The following is a 17,426-nucleotide window of genomic DNA, read 5'->3' as shown; positions in this document are numbered from 1 at the left end:
TCTGCCTTGGTTTGCTGTGGGGGATACAAGCACAAAGATGTGAACAAATGATGGGGAAGAGGATGGGATCCATCTTGGAGGGAGGTTATTATTACATCACTCTTTCTCACTTATGTGTCATTCCTCTGGGAAGCCTTCCTTCATTTTCATTTCTAAATTATATAACTTCCCTTCCTTCTACTCCTCTGTGTATATGTGTGTGTGTGTGTGTGTGTGTGTACATATGGCATATATACATTATGTGTATGCATATACATATAATTACATACATATGTTGATATATCATATATAATATACACATACATATACAATGCACATGTGTCCATTTTTAAATGTATACATTTATATATATAAAAGCCTAAGTGACCGAACAACTGAATGACCAGTCAACTATTCGCTATGATGTGCACTGACCACCATGGGGCAGATGCTCAATGCAAGAGCTGCCCTATGGTGGTCAGTACATTCCCACAGTGGGAGTGCCACTCAGCTGACTTCAGACACCAGACACAGGGCTCACGGCTGGCTGCTGCAGCCCAGAGACCGCAGTGGATTGGCAGTGAGCCTACCAAGCGGCGGCGGCAGGTGCAGTGGGGCTGGGATGAGCAGGAGCGGCAGGCGGCATTGGACTGTCAGTTTTGTTCCGATCCCCAAAGGCTACACCCAGGGACCCCACCAGTGCACGAGCCTGTGCACTGGGCCTCTAGTTGTATTATAAATACCTGTTATGTGTCTGAGCACTTTGTGCACAGGGATCTGTCTTATGATCATAGTACTTCAGGTATTGCTCACAGATTAATGAAGGAAGAGGGAGGGAAGAAGACAGGGAGGTATAGAAAGGAAGGAGCAATTGTGAGTAATTAGATTTGGTTGTCACAGGGCTCTATGACACATAAGAGTTCCATTTCTGTTAATTAGCAGATGGTTAACAAAGAATAATATCTTCTCAGAGGCAGCTGGGAAAGAGCAGGGAGAGTTAGAAGAGCTTCAGTCGACAACAACACAAATGTTAAGGAATGTGTGTGAACTCTGGCATTACTCTATTTGCACAGCTCCGACAATCATGTTCAGTCATATTTGGCTCTAATTTTCTTTTCTGTTCTCAATTTGATATTTCACTGACATACTCTGGCTTGCAAACAGGGGAGATGGAAATTACAAAAAGGACTGTGGTCTTGGAGATGGCAGAGGGCAAGAGTTCCTAGTACTACAAAATTCCTAGAATGTTTCACGGATTCTTTTAGTTTCAATCTTCCAATGCTGGGAGATCCACATGGACCAAAGATATTAGATTTTTTTTCTTATAACAAGATTCTCCACGGAAAGAGAGTTGTACACATAAAGATATTAATGATGCTCCATCTTTTTAATGACACCACTGTTACCTGTACTAGAAGTGGCTTCTTCGGCTTTGCCAACAAAATTCTTACCTTGATTCCCTGTAATCATTGGTCTGTGCTGGTCTCTCCCCAGAGCTATAAAGGAGTCATGTGATATTTATCTTTATGTACACATCATGCTATCTGATACAATGTACATACACCTTAAGTATAAGCTGAATGGGTTAAATCTCTTATTCAAAACAATCCTATTTAAGATTTCACCTGGGCAGATTCCTCCCTATCAAACATACCGCTTAATTGAAATATGTAGAAACAGCGAGCTGATCCTTATTCATCAGCCATAGTGACAATAAAATATAATGAAATCAATTTAACAGAGTCTCCCACGTGTGCATTGCATATGCAGCATTCTTCGGCATCATCTGGCAATTATGCTCTGCCCACAAGTCCCTCTGCTTCAGAAGAGACCTGATTCTGCCTTCAGAATTTGGGAGCCCAAGACATTTTGTCTTTTGAGTTTAGTGTCAGGTGAAGCACGAGCCTGACTCTGGCCTTCATTTCCTAGGTTTCACACGCTGTGTAAAGGCAGTAATTAATACTGCATCTGTCTTCTAAGAGAACATAGCAGGGTTCCTCTGCAATGCCTGGAGACTGGACAGAGGTTGCTGTAGTGGTCACTGCAGTGCATTGGCATGACTCCCCATGCCACCTGTTTTAGGACTGAATCATGAATTCCCCTATGTACTGCATGCTGGCAGCCGATAGCTCATGCTTGAGGCCCCTTAGGAGGTTGGCCTCTTCTTGAAGGGAGAGGCCTTGCCCAAGGTGTCCCCTGGTCAATAGGAAGGTATAAAAGTCTGCCCCTGGCACTGATTTGAGACAACTATGCAGAGCCATACCTGCTGCAGAGCTCACAGTAGGACCAACTGGGCCTCTGATATGACTGCTTGGCAGTTTGACATCTCCCTCTGCCCCATTCTTCTTCCTTCATTCCCTCATGTGTTGACCTTGAGAGTACTCCCCCATAAATCTCATTGTCTGCTTCCTGGTGAACATGGCCTATAAAAATCTCTATATTTAGATTATTGTTATGGGATAATGCATGAAAATTATCAATATAATGCTTTGTTTCTAAGTTTATGTATTTTAGTACATAAAAGTAGCTTTAGTCAAGAATTTGGGGTAACATAAGCATAACCCTAACTGAACAATAGAAATCTAAGTCACTTGTGTTAGTATTTCTCACACTTGCCTAAAACTCAGAAGTAAAACTTCGGATTGAAGGTATTCTCAGTTTTAGATCTCAGTACTTGTGGTATAAGTGTGGGTTATTTTCAGTGGGTTAGAACTCAGAGAATTTCATTCTCTTTTACCTGTAACAGCTATGATAAGAAAGGGAAAATGAAACTCTACTTTCATCTCTCTGAAGAAAACTTCTTAATAAAGCAATGTGTACAGATTTCAAGAGGTTTTAAAAATCATTTATCTTAATAGCACATATATTGAAATAGTAGTGAGCTATTTTTTTGTAATATCTAATTCTCTACTATAGTAGTGACAGATATACATCAAGTGGCTAATACAAGATTACCTACTTTATTTGTTGCATACTTTACTCCCCTAATACAGAATTTAATAATTAAGGCATAAAAACCTTTCTAATCATTTTAAAACATCAGCATGCATCTACTGGCTGATAATGAAGTGCCAAAAGTAAAATTTAAAAAATACATGTAATTTGTAAAAACATTGGGGTATATAAACTCAAGATAGGTATAAATCATTCCCAAAGGCTTTTGTTAAACGTATCCTTGGTTAACATGATCAGAGAGGGGATTGCCATATTCTTTAACCATTTGACAACATGATACCTGAAGCCGTACGATGAATATTTATATAGTGCAGTACAGCGTGTAAAATTTACATGAACTTTTAAGATAGGACATGAGATCAAAGAAATCCCTACCATGAACTAGTTTTCCTAATCTTAGATTAAGCTTTTCCCTCTTCCGTCTCACATTCTTTGCTGCACATCAGTAGTAAATTCTAAGAAAAATCACTGTGCATATTTGATTCAGTATTATAGATTTGGCCTTTGGCTTAGAGGTTGCTATGGTTTATTTATTCAACCACTATATATTGCTAACCTACTAAGTGTAGCTTTGTGTAAAGCAGGTTTCCTCTTCTCTGCAGCAGTCCAATACCATATAAGGCTGCTTCCCTTCAACCTCAGTTGTCCATGCCCCACTTTAAGCCTTTAAGGAAGCAGGACTGCCCTCGAAATCACCCACATGGAGGGAGCTATGACGTTTCAGACTGACCTGCAACTCGGAGGTGAGCCATGGTGAGTGCTGAGGTCCAGCTCCTCAGATAAACAGCAAGCTGTCTTCCCCTAATTAGGCATCTTTCCAGGTGCTCTCTGGGCAAACAAAGGAGATCTGATGTGGATAAGGTGAGAAACAGTGTAAAAAGCAACTTGAAATAGTCAGAGGAGTCTGAGTTTCCCCACCCTCCACCCCTCTTGCAGTCCAAAGGTTACATATTTTTCTGACATTTCTGCATTCAGCTTTCTTGCTCAGCAGGCTTTGCAGAACCCGAGGGGTTTACATTACCCAGATGAGTGTGGATGAAATCAAAGTTCCATCCACTGTTGTGGGTGGGCTGGGGCAAGGGAATGAAAATGTTTGCTAAATATGGACGGGCCGTGTAATGCTCACTAACCACAACAATGTGTTTTTGGAACACTAAATTTGGAAAGACAAGTATTTCCCCCCTAACCAGCTTTGCTCACCATTGAATTAGACAGAACTGAAAACACTGGAGAGCAGCATCTTATTTGAAGTCTTTTTAATGGTAAGGTTTACATTGGACCAAGGGGAGCAATAATTATGCGTGTGAACAGCTGTCAAAAGGAAGTCATTACCAATCTCCATTTTAAAAATAGCCAACAAGTTTTCATTACAGCAAGCAATAGATTCTTATTTGATATAATTTCCCTCACTCCCCACCAATACATGACGTGCCCAGTGGTGTGTGTTGTCATTTAAATTTTAACAGAAGTCTACTGACTTCAGGTGGCGGTGAGACTGCCATATTTGTGGTTTCAATTTAATGAAATGCCTAAGTTAGGGAATCAATTATTTTCCTTGATATTATTATTACTTGCCTGGAAGAAGAATCCACAGACTATGGCTTTCTACCTAAGACTATCCGCCCAGGGTAATCCTTTTGGAAGGCTTAAAATCTCCCTTAAGAGGTAATACCTTCACCTACTTTTTTAGTTAATTATCATTCAAAATTTTTTTTTCTTTTTATAATTTTCATTTTTCCAAATTTAGAGAAAAGAACTTCCTGATCCTCTCTCATGTTTTGTCTTATTTATATGTCCCCCCCCCTTTGTTGATCATACTGTTTTTATCTCTGCTCTTTTATTGAGTAATCCTATTGATGATGGCCTTCTGATTTGTTTAACATCATTTTCTAAACTTTGTCTTTGTAATGAGGATTGTAAACAGCAGCACCAGTGAAATGCATTCAAGGCAGCCAATGCCACAGTTGGGAATAAACAGCTGAATGCTTTCGGAGTGCTCTGCAGACCTGCACTTGACCTTCCTAAACCCCAAAGGGAAGCTCTCATGTGGCTCTGATGAAGATCTCAATCCTCATCTTGGCTGGCTAAGAGACTAAAAATACCTCTGCTCCCTTGTAATTCATAAAATCTTATAGTAAGATACTTCAAGGATAGCTCAGAGAAGTTACTGCTGTAATAACTTTATCTTTCAGTTTGATTCAACGTCTCTGAAAAAAATTGTAATTTTAAACAAGGAAATCAGGTAAAGCTCCATATTATTGTGTTTATTGACCCATTTGTTTCCTTGTTAGTGAATGTAAAATAATGTATACCTTTCACCTAAGGAATGCATCAACTTATTTACATAAAGCCTTCCAAAGCCTCCCTGAGACTGCTTTGGTACTTTCCCAGACTTTTTTTTTTTTTTTAATTCTTTATTGTTTAAAGTATTACAAGTCTCCATTTCCCCCATTGACTTCTCCCCACCCCCCATCGCATGCCCTTACCTCCCTACTGTCTGTGTCCATTGGTTATGCTCATATCCACGCATACAAGTCCTTTAGTTGATGTCTTACCCCCTCAACTCCCCACCCCCGTCTTCCCTCATAGGTTCGACAGTCTATTCGATGCTTCTATGACTCTGGTTCTATTTTTGCTCACCAGTTTATGTTGTTCATTATATTCCACAAATCAGTGAGATCATATGATATTTATATTTCTCCAACTGGCTTATTTTGCTTAGCATAATGCTCTCCAGTTCCATAATGCTGTTGCAAATGGTAAGAATCCCCTTTTTTTACAGCAGCATAGTATTCCATTGTGTAGTATGCCAGATTCTAGGTCAACAAAATTGTGAAGAGACTTTCCCCTATCCTCTGGTCACTGTTTTAGGGAATGTCACCAGCTACCTAAGCAAGAATCTGGAATACCATTCATTCTGCACTCTTCCTTTACCTCACTGCAGCAAGTCAATTCAGTCCATGGAGTTTGCCTCTTAAATGTCTCTTCAAGGCATTTCCTTCTCTCAGCCTTGATTGTGGAATCAGCCCCCTAAATGTCCTCTTGCTATCTTTCAGCATCGGCTTCTTCTCCTTCCTTCTTCTCTCTGCAGCCAGAGAGATACTAATCAAATATAAATAATAGTATGCAACCCCTCCAATTTATAGTCCCCAATGCTCCTCTGATTTCAGGATAAAGTCTAAATACTTAAACATCATCCAAGGCTTTTCCAGATCCAAACCCTATTTACTCCTCTCCATTCTCATCTCTTATTACCATCCCACCTTAAAATCTAGTGACAATTACTTGGAGTTCCCCAAATTTGCCTCTTACCTCTGAGTCTTTGCACCTGCTGCTTCTCCTGCCTAAAATGTTCCTCTTACTCATTGCCTGGCTACCTCCAACTCATCATTCAAGAGTCTATTTAAATGGTACCTTCTCCAAGAGGCCCTATGACATGCCAAACTTTTGGCTAAGAGAATGAAGGAGCCAAAGAAAGATGCCAGGAACTGACTGCCAAGAGATGTAGGCTGTCCTCTCTGAAAGCTTCTCCCTAAATCTGAGTCCAATCAAAAATGAGATTTTCTAAGAGTAACAAATAAATATGAACAGACTTTAAAGCTCAAAACAAAATATTAGCTATCATCATCATTGTCCACATTTTGATCATCGCTGTTGCACAATGATGTTCAGAGATATATGTGTGATTGTAATCTAGAAATGGGTTAATAAATTGGGACCTGGAGCTCAAGAGCATGCAGAAGACAATATATGATCAAAATTAATCAGAACTAGGCTAAAGATTGCCAAATTATCCTACAGGCATGCTCTCTGAGGAACCCAATCACAGTGGACTGTTTCAAAGGCCCTCTGATGATGGGAAAATCCTATCCAAATGTCTCTAAACATGGCTCATAAATGGGTAAATATTGTCACTTTTTTTCCCACCAAGAATGGCACTTCTATCTGGTAATAATTACATATCATTAAGACACTTTTTATACTTTTCTTTCCCATGCAGAGGTTGGGGCCTGAGGAAACAAAGAGGAGGAGAAAATGCCTCTAAATAGCTTTTTAAAATTTCTTTTTGCCATCATGCTGATTTCTGTATCCTGAGGTTTTCACTCCCACACATTCTGATGATGGGTAAATTACTCTAGCAATAACTTAGACCAGTATTTTGAACTTGAGTAGTAATCTGTACCTTGTTTTCTTCTTCATGTACCTCTTCTAAAAGCCACAAGAAACCTGTAAGCAATACTTTTTAATTTCTTTTGAGGGATTGAAAAATGCTATTTAAAAATCTACTGAAAACTGTGGAGTATGTCCCCAGAAAAAAGAATAGTCCCACATAAAGAGAAAATGTTATACACAATTTCATGGGGTTCAAGGACCCTGGAAGCTTAGTAACTCCAGGTTAAACATCTCTGTTGTAAGGACAAATAAACCCTTGGCCAACCTGGAACTATAGAAATAATGCAATGTAGGTGAGCAAGGTCCCTGATCCCTAGCACAAATGTCTGTTTATACAAAAAGCAGAAAAGAAATGCATTTATTTTTGAATTGTTGATAGAAGTTGAGTAACTATCTGTTTTTTCCCTTGACTTATGTTTTTATGGTATAGCATCCTTATTAAAAATGCTGTGGATCTTAAATAGAGAGTAAGATTACCTTACCATTTCCATTTCAGAAATATATTGTAAGGAAATAATCATATAAGGTATAACAATTATTTAATTTATTTGATAATAGAAAATTGGAAAAACAATCTCTTATAATAGGGGGCTGGATAAGTAAGTTATTCATATAATAAAATTTATAGGGCTATCAAAAATCACATTTTTAAAGACCATTTAATGATGTGGAAAAGCCCATGTACTAGTAATACTAAGTAACTTATATAAGATATAACATTATATCAAGAGAATCATTCCAATTTTGTTATATATATAGGACTTTTACACAACACACACATATACATACATATATATATATATACATATAGAAACTGAAAGGAAATATCTTAATATGTTCAAGTATTTATCTCTGAGAATATTTCTTTATATTTTTTCTTTATATTTTAAAGTATTCAAAAAATTTACAACAAATATGGTTTTGTTTGTTTTTTGAAACAAACAAAAATTACCATTAATTACATGGGTTTTCATCTTTGGGTCAAATTGGAAAAAGACACCTGTTTAAATATGAGCTCACTTAGTCCTCATACATATTTTGGCAAACAAAGATTGCCAAGTATTTTTGTTACTTTCAAATTATTGTTATCAATTTCTCTAATTTCAACCTCTATAAATGCAATACTACCCCTTCTCTAGAATTGTATAAAATTATTTTTTTCAAGATAAGCTTTTTATTTTTTTATATCTATTACTCTACCCCCATTCCCTTTGACAACCATCAGCTTGTTCTCTATACGCATGAGTCTGTTTCTGTTTCGTTTTGTTAGTTCATTTGTTTTGTTTTTTTTTTAGATTCTACATACAAATGAAATCATACAGTATTTATCTTTCTCTTCTTGATTTATTCCACTTAGCATCATACCCTCTAGATTCCTCCATATTGTCACAAATGGCAAGATTTTGTTCCTTTCTTTTCTTAATATATTTTATTGATTTTTTACGGAGAGAAAGGGAGAGGGATAGAGAGTTAGAAACATCGATGAGAGAGAAACATCAATCAGCTATCTCCTGCACACCTCCTACTGGGGATGTGCCCACAACTAAGGTACATGCCCTTGACTGGAATCGAACCTGGGACCTTTCAGTCTGCAGGCCAACGCTCTATCCACTGAGCCAAACCAGTTAGGGCAAGATTTTGTTTTTCTTAATTGCAGAATAATATTTCATTGTGTGTATGTACCACATCTTCTTTATCCATTTATCTATTGATGGACACCTAAGTTGCTTTCATATCTCGGCTCATTGATATTATAATTTAAATTTAAATTATAATTTAAAGCTACACTGAACATATATTCTTTCAAATTAGTGTTTTTGTTTTCTTCAGATTAATAGTTAAAAGTGGAATTGCTGGAGTATATGGTAGTTTATTTTTAATTTTTTTTTTTGAGAAATCTCCATACCGTTTTCCATAGCAGCTGCACCAATTTACAATCTTACCAATGGTATAAGGAGGGTCCCCCTTTCTCCACATCCTCACCAACACTGGTTGTTTGTTGATTTATTGATGATAGCCATTCTAACAGGTATGAGGTGATAGCTCACTGTGGTTTTGATTTGCATTTCCCTTATGATTAGTGATATTAAGCATCTTTTCTTATGTCTGTTGGCCATCTGTATGTCCTTGGAGAAATGTCTACTCATGTTCTCTACCCATTTTTTTTTCCATTGGATAGTTTTGGCTGTTTTATTTTTATGTCAAGCTGTGTGGGTTCCTTATATATTTTGAATATCAATCCCTTATCATTTGCAAATATCTTCTCCCATTCAGTAAGTTGTCTTTTCATTTTGTTAATGGTTCCCTTTGCTTGCAGTAAATTAAGCTTTTAAGCAAAGATGTTTTTATAAACTGATTTTGGAAAGATTATTTATACTTAAAAATAATTTATACTAGTTTGCTACAAGATATTTTAGGTAATACAAGATAATATATATGAAAATCTGTACAATGAGTCCTCCACATTGAAGCATTTTTGAAATAAAAGGATGAAATGGATCTCAAATTTTAATACTCATGACTGCTGGATTGCTGAGTATTTGTACAGCCTCTTTTTCCTTGATATAGGCATGATAGTTTTTATGGAAGAGAGAGCTTGTCATATGTATTTAAAGACTAGGAGGTTGTGAGACCACAAAAGCACACCATTTTTTTTTTAATGAAGGAGGAATTTTAATGCCTGTCAGAACAAAACTTAATAGCTTTTAATGGACGATAATAAAATCAGACTCACTATAATGTATTATCTAAAACGTTTTGCATAAAATGAAAAATTACTAGACATATGAAGAAATAGAAAAATGTAACCAATAATCATAAAATAAAGCAGCCAAGAGAAACAGATACCAGATGATTCAAATGTTGGAATTAGCAGGTACAGATTTTATATTTAAGAATTTAAAAGAAAAGATGTAAATAGGAAATATACAGTGGGAAATCACATCAGAAAAAAATGGAAACTATCAAAAGAACCAAATGAAATTTTAGAACTAGCAAGTACACTATGAAGTTTAAAAACTGATTAGATCACATTAATATCAGATTAGAAACTGGAAAATAAAAGGTTAATGAACTTCATGATAAAAAAAATAGTAATATCAAATCCAAAGAAAAGAAGGTAGAAATACTTTTTTATTTTATTTTTTATTTTTATTTTTTAGAAATACTTTTTTAAAAAAGAATACATTCTTAGCGACCAATTGGACCGTATCAGTTTTTCTAATAACAGTGTAATTGAAGTCACAGAAGTGGAGAGATTGAATAAGGCAGAAAAATGTATCTGGAAAATTAATGACCTAAAATTTCCCAAATTTGGTAAAAACAGAAACAACAAATCCATAAGTACATCATGGTAAATTGCTGAAAATAAAAATGAGGCAGAGCTATTCACTAATTTTAGTTTTCCAAACTTAAATATCTCTATTCACAATTCTCTATTTTTAAAATTACTTCAGGGAGCCTGTATGAGTGAGTCTTGATGAACATGATCATTTAAGCAATAAGAAAAGGAACAAAACCTGAACTCAAATAAAAACTTGACAATCTTCATTTCCAGTATCCCATATACCACTCCATTTTAGAAAGTAAGAAGACCATTTCACTCTTCTTTTTAGGACATGAGATAACTTTTTACTTCGAAAAAAAAAATCGTTTTGTGGATTGGCTGTTTTTCCTATGAAGTTTTTCATCCTTTGGTTGATATTGGTCCACATACTGCCTCTACCCCCTCCAGGCCATATGCTCCACACAAATAGGAGATATTTTTTCTTCCCTTTTTAGGGACATATTTATAGGACCTAGAAGAGCAGGTTCTGGTACACAGTAGGTATCTAATGAGTAAATGAAAGTAAATGAAAGAATGAGATCAAAATGAAGGCAAATGTTTCCATGGTGTTGGTTTACATTATATTTGGTAGTTGTTGTTGTTGTTAACAAGCTAGAAATAATGTTTTTAGTGTTCCCCTAGATATTCTAATGAACATCTTAATGCGCCTGTACTAAATGATAAACCTACTAGACCAAGGTCAGAATTTTAAAGAGGTCAGTGACTGTTGTTGCATTCATTATTCACTTAGGTACTGTTTCACTTTGAGAAAAAGAAAAAAGGACAATCAAGTCCCCAGATTCTATTGGTTACTCTAATTTAGTGTTCTTGCTGGGACAGTTTTTCCATAATTTATATTTTATTTTATGTAATGTCCTTAGTAATTTAGAAGGTGATTTATTGTATCCCAGTTCTCTAACATTCCTAATGGTGCACCAATAGTTATGTTCATTGCTTCAAAATTCAATGCATTATATTATCAATCAAAGTCTCTCCAGGATAGCACAACCACTTTATGACTTTCAACAGAGTGAATTTAATTCAGGGAAATTACTGTATAGGTCCGTGGTCGGCGAACCGCAGCTCGCGAGCCACATGTGGCTCTTTGGCCCCTTCAGTGTGGCTCTTCCACAAAATACCACGTGCGGGCGTGCACGTACAGTGTGATTGAAACTTTGTGGCCCATGTGCACAAGTCGGTATTTTGTGGAACAGCCACACTGAAGGGGCCAAAGAGCCGCATGTGGCTCGCGAGCCGTGGTTTGCGTAGCCGCAGTTTGCCGACCACTGGCCAGGGAGGTCATCAGAAGACGTTGGAACTAAGACAAACCTGTCGAACAGTGAAACCAAGAATCTGGAGCTATAGAAGAGAAGCTATTACTGAGAAGCTGTCTAAGGTAGAAAAGCAGGAGAAATCCCTGGCTTCTCTCTCCCACCCTCTCAAATCTCCTGGCTGTGTCTTACTTTGTCAAAATTCAGCTAGAAGACAGCCGATCTGGGAAATTGGGAAACACAGACTGCAGGGACAAGGAATGGAGCCCACATACCCAAGCTTCCAGCCACAGTACCAATAGGAATATTGATTGTTTCCAAAACATTTTCTCCGAAGTTCTGTGTAGTATCAACTATGTGATGCCGTGTCTCAAAGGTCCCACAGTTCCAATTGTTTACTTTTTATTTTGGTAAACTTCATAGAACCATCTGATGGAGACCATTGGAAACGAGAAGGATCTTTTAAAAATGGAAACTACCCAATGCAGTTCTTGCTCACATCATCATGGATTTTTTAGGCATTTGATGGAAATATGGCCTATAATATGACTTTTGAAATGTTCCCTTTCCCAAGTTTATGAGCTGCAGAAAGCGTATCTTCCTGCTAGAATTGGAAACTGTTGTGGTAGGATTTTAATCTGAAAAACATAATGAAAAGAAAATACATCGTGTTGTGAAAGCTATTTGAAACGTGAATTGCTATGGACTAACTCTAAAAGATTCCTTAAGATTCTGAAAATCAAGAAGACCAAAGAGGAACTAAATGCTTGAATCCTTGTCTCTGCTGTTGGGGACCATGCCATTGGATACTCCAGAAAATGAATATGTGTTGAAGTGGATAGAGTGTGTGATTAAATCCCTGAGTGGGGTGAGTATGACATAATAATGCTTGACAAGTGCTTGAAGAGTTTAAATCATAAGCAGGGAAGAAAATGGTTTCCTGCAGCTTAAGGGGTTAGAACTTGAAGTAGCAAAATAGAGTTGGCAAATGGAAACATTTCAATGACTTTCTAGAAATATTTCCTAATGGAGTCACACATTAGGACAGTAGAATTGGTTTTCCAGAGGGAAGTGATTGGAGCAGAGGTTTCGGAAGAAACGAAAAGGCATCTGAGAATACACCACAGGGAATATACCTAAGGAGTCTGCTATTATTAACTCTCTCCTTTGGTGCCAGCATTAGAAATGGCAATGGTACCTCTGCATAGTGCTAGTCAGTGAAGTCTATGTACACATGTTATCTTATTAAATCCTCAGCTAAGAAACCAGGATTCAGGGAGGTTAAAAATTGCTTGTTCCAAGTACACAGCTGGTACATGTTAGAGCGAGTCTCCAACCCAGGCTCTCATTCAACCTTCAGTACTCTTTCCACCACAGCACAGAGCCCTGGAGTCAGGAAGAGTCACTCCAGCAAATAGAAGCTATCATTGATATTGGAGGAGTTCCATGTTCTTGGCATTGATCTTATCTACAAGAAAAGGAAAAGACCATCCCTTCCTATACGTTAGGAAGCCAGAGTTCATGGCTTTAGAAAGAACAAAATATACCACTCTGAGAAGAAAGGGGTTTATTATAGAGCTGGTGTTAGTGTCTAGAATGTATTAGAAGCTAGAGTACTAAGTAGTCCTGCTACTAAAATTCATTAGGTCTAGGACAAGAGTACAAGTAGAGACCCACATAATACGTCTAAATACTTAAAAGTTAAAACCGTTTTAAACTGTTAAATGAAATATGTGCTATGTTCACATCTTGAGAAATGTATATCCAAAATAACCTGGAAGGTCAAGATTGACTTTCAAGTTCTCAGACTCCTTTGGGTTCCTCACCAAAGCATAGTGGCATGGGGAAAGCATGACCCCAACCCCAAACCCAGGCTCCCAGCCCTTCTCTTCCCCTCTTTGGCTCCATTCTGTGCCTCCAATCACCCTCATCTGCATGTGTGTAGACACTACAGCTCACATGTCCAAGCTCTATCCATGACTCCTGGCAACCAGCTGCCCTATAGTCACCCTCAGACCTAAAAGTATCCACTCTGATGGCATAGCCATCAAGATAATGGCTCTAGGAATGCAGCCCCCATAGACCCTGGAAGCAAGCTCTGGGTTATTTAGATAAGGAATTCATGGTTCTCAGGGTGCAGTCTGGGGCTAGAGGTCCAGTTAAGAATGTCCCATTGGTCCCACATACTCCTGAGTCAATGTGACTAGAGGAGAGCCAGGGCAAGAGACTCTAATGTGCTGGTCCCAGAACAGGAGCCCCTCTCACCTGGATGTACTAGTAAGTGTGGAACCAAACCTAGGTTTTGCTTGGCCAGAAGCAATGCAGCCTGATGAATTGCACAGCCACACCAAGGGACTTGTTAAGGGAAACTCAACTGCCACAGACACCTGCTGTTCTGTACCTTTAATGCCAGGCGCTGGCCTGTTGCACCTTCCTCACAGCTGTCTCAGGAGAACCAAACGCTTATGCAGTTGTGCTTGCTGGGAGCTCTAATCTTTCCCCATGAGGCTACCATCTCGCAATGTTGATTTCTGCATTTCAAGTTTTGTGCAGGTATATCTTCCTAGTGGAACCTAAATCAGGGTGAAAACTTACCTGTGGTCTGTATAGCTATTATTACCCAGGAAAACATATTAGAAGTGGATTGAAGTGAGTGACCACAGGAGACCAAACCTCTATGCAACATCTTAGGAAATAGCCCTTTATTGAGATACAAATAGAAACAACTTGAATACATACAGCTTTTTTACGGTAAAATCACCATTATGTGTTATTGCAAATGACTATTTGGAGCACTCTGCCAGAAAGGATTCTGAGGCTTTTGCTGAACCCAGTGATTAAAAAAAGCACCTTTCCTGACTTTCAATATATGCCGTGGTTATGGAAGGTACCAGGGTCACGAAGCCCATGGCATTTTGGGAAGCAGGACTACATTTTAGACACAAGTAAGTATGCACTGAGTAAAGTTTTGTTAAATGAATGAATTATAGCTACAACCTTAGGCAGGAATTAAAACAATTCTGTGTTTTTCTACTTTATAATTCTAATCCATTTAACTTTACCTGTACCACAGAGAGTTAGAGAAGAAAATAGATATAAAAAAGTTGGACCAAAAAGGTTGTGGAAATTAAAGAGGCAGATGAGGTTTTTCATTTAACTGAGGGAAAGAAAAATGAAAACTGTTGAATGGAGGGTCAAGATTCTCCTGATTTTTTCCCATTTTCTCCAAAGTTAGTTAAGGTAATATTACCTTAGCTGACCTGCAATGGACATGCAGCATGAAAGAGAAAGAAGCCTTTGTTGTGTTAAGTTTTGCCATTTCGGGGTGTTTCATCACTATAGCATTATCCTGACTGATATTTCTCCTTTCCTGTAACCTGTAACACTGCCCATGACTTTTTATAAATGGCTTTGCAAAAGCTTGTTTCCAGGCGTTACTTCCTCCTTGGCATTTTGCTAAATGTGTTGGCATCCTACCCTCAAGTGAATGGTGGTTCCTGTTTTGTTTTTTTGTTTTTGTTTTTTTACAATTACACTTTGCCTTCTTTAATTCCTTTTTATTCTTATGTGAAGTATTGACAGTGTATAGAAACCTTGACCAGTTGTACAGCAGACTTCTTATCTCAAATTTGCTCTGTTTTTGGTGACCCTAATCTTTTCCATTGTTAATATCTGTGAAAAGAATCATGCAAAATATCACTTAGGCAGGTTCTTGCTCCATCTTCTAGGTCCCAGTCAATCTATTGTTTTTCTCTTCTAGGTTCAAGAGTTCAGTCTACTGGGTGACAATCATTTGTTTTCTTGACAATTCGGCTCAAGGCATTCAAAGATAAAACAAAACCTCAGATGTCTTCCTAAGTGGTCTGCTAATATAGGGTTTAAACTTGGTCAGCACATACACAAACATATATTAATATAAATTAATATGAATAATATTAATAGAAGGCAGAATAATAGATAACTCTGGAGTTATATATTTGGGGCTGGGGTAGGATTTCATTTTATTTTTGGAAGTGGTAGCAAATTTCCCTACCTAATTTTGTTAAACTTAGTGCAGTATTAACATAATGACTTTCTGTTTCCTGAGTGTGGCTTCCTGGTCAGTGATGGGTAGGAGGGGCAGGTGGCTGGAATTAAAACTGGGACATAACCAATGTTCAGTAAAATGTCAACTATCTATCTAGAACATTAAGGAAATGTGCTGTTCTGGTTACAAAGTTCATATGTATAAAAATAGGTTCATTTAAACTATTTTTGGTGAACATCTTTGAAAATGTATATAGACTTCCCTGCTTTATTAAATAGAACATTCTAACTTGATCTTGTCCTGATGACTCAATCATAAATTATTCTAAAGGGCTATAATAGAGCCTGTTGAGTGCAGGGCTCTGTGTTTGAACCGCTGGGGGATCCAGGTTGGAGTTCTGGTATCAACTTTTCAGAGTTTTCCTGTCTTCATCAACTCTCAGGCTGCCAGCTGTCTCTCTTTGATGCTGCTGATGTGCCTCCCTGGTGACTTGCTCCCTTGAACTGGGACACGAGACAATCATGCTCATTAAATTTGTGCCTAAAATATAAGCAAATCGATTCCAAATGTGAGCCCCAGGGACATTTCTATGTGAATAAAGTGCATGTGTTTTATTACATCGCCTTTGCCTGATCAGTGGCCCGTCCTCCCTCCCTTCCCTTCTTCATTCCTCTCCGTCTCAAGAAGGTAAGGTTGCTTCATTACTCAGCTTCATGCCAAGAGAGATGGCTCTTTTCATCAGGTCTAGTTTGAACCTAGATGATAGAATACTGAGTAGAGGTAGGATATCATAGTTATAGGAGGTTAATAAAAACCTAGCCATAATGCATTTCATTGTTTTAAAATATGTTTTTATTGATTTCAGAGAGAGGAAGGGAGAAGGGGAGAGAAAAACATCTATGAGAGAGAATCATCCATTGGATGCCTCCTGCAAGTCCCCTACTGAGGATCGAGCTGGAAACCCAGGCATGTGCCCTGATCAGAAATCTAACTGTGACCTCCTGGTTCATGGGTCATTGCTCAACCACTGACCCACACTGGCTGGGCAATGCTTTTCATTTTTAAGAGCCCTTTATACTGTTGAGAATGCTCTCCCTACTGTGATTTGCATCTGAATCATTTTGTAGTCACAGTGGTTATAAAGTTGTCTTAAACTGACCTTGCTAATAAGTTGGTCTTAATTTAATCTAACAGAGAAGAAGTAAAAAATGTCTAGCCTGTTGCTTGTGTTTTTCTTTTTAAACATTTTCACGTTCTTTTTCTAAGCTGCATGGTTTTGTGAAAAAACCTCTTGCTTTGTCTACAGGCACCTAAGGTGGGTAAGTACTATAGGCCCCTCTTTCCCATTTGATTATCTGCATGAAGGACAAGATGAGGTAAAAGTGCAGAGTGGTACACAAATATGACAAAAAATGGTAGTAGGAATGCAAAGAGGGGCATAAAGCAATGCAACAATTATAACTTTTTAGACATAATTCCTTCTGAAAAGCATTAACAAAGGCTCTTGAAAGCTGTATCTTTCTTGTCAGTTACAGAACATTTTATTCAATGAGCACCTGGATTGTTTTTTGTTTTGTTTTATTTATTTATTTTTTAATTAATTAATTAATTAATTTATTTATTTATTTTTATTGCTTAAAGTATTACAAAGGGTATTACATATGTGTCCTTCCCCCCCCCCCCCCCGCCCTTGACA

This window comes from Myotis nattereri (genome assembly GCF_964212035.1).
Source record: "Myotis nattereri genome assembly, chromosome: 9".
NCBI classification, from domain to species: Eukaryota; Metazoa; Chordata; class Mammalia; order Chiroptera; family Vespertilionidae; genus Myotis; species Myotis nattereri.
The sequence above is the reverse complement of the archived record's forward strand: the minus strand, read 5'-3'. Positions refer to the sequence as shown.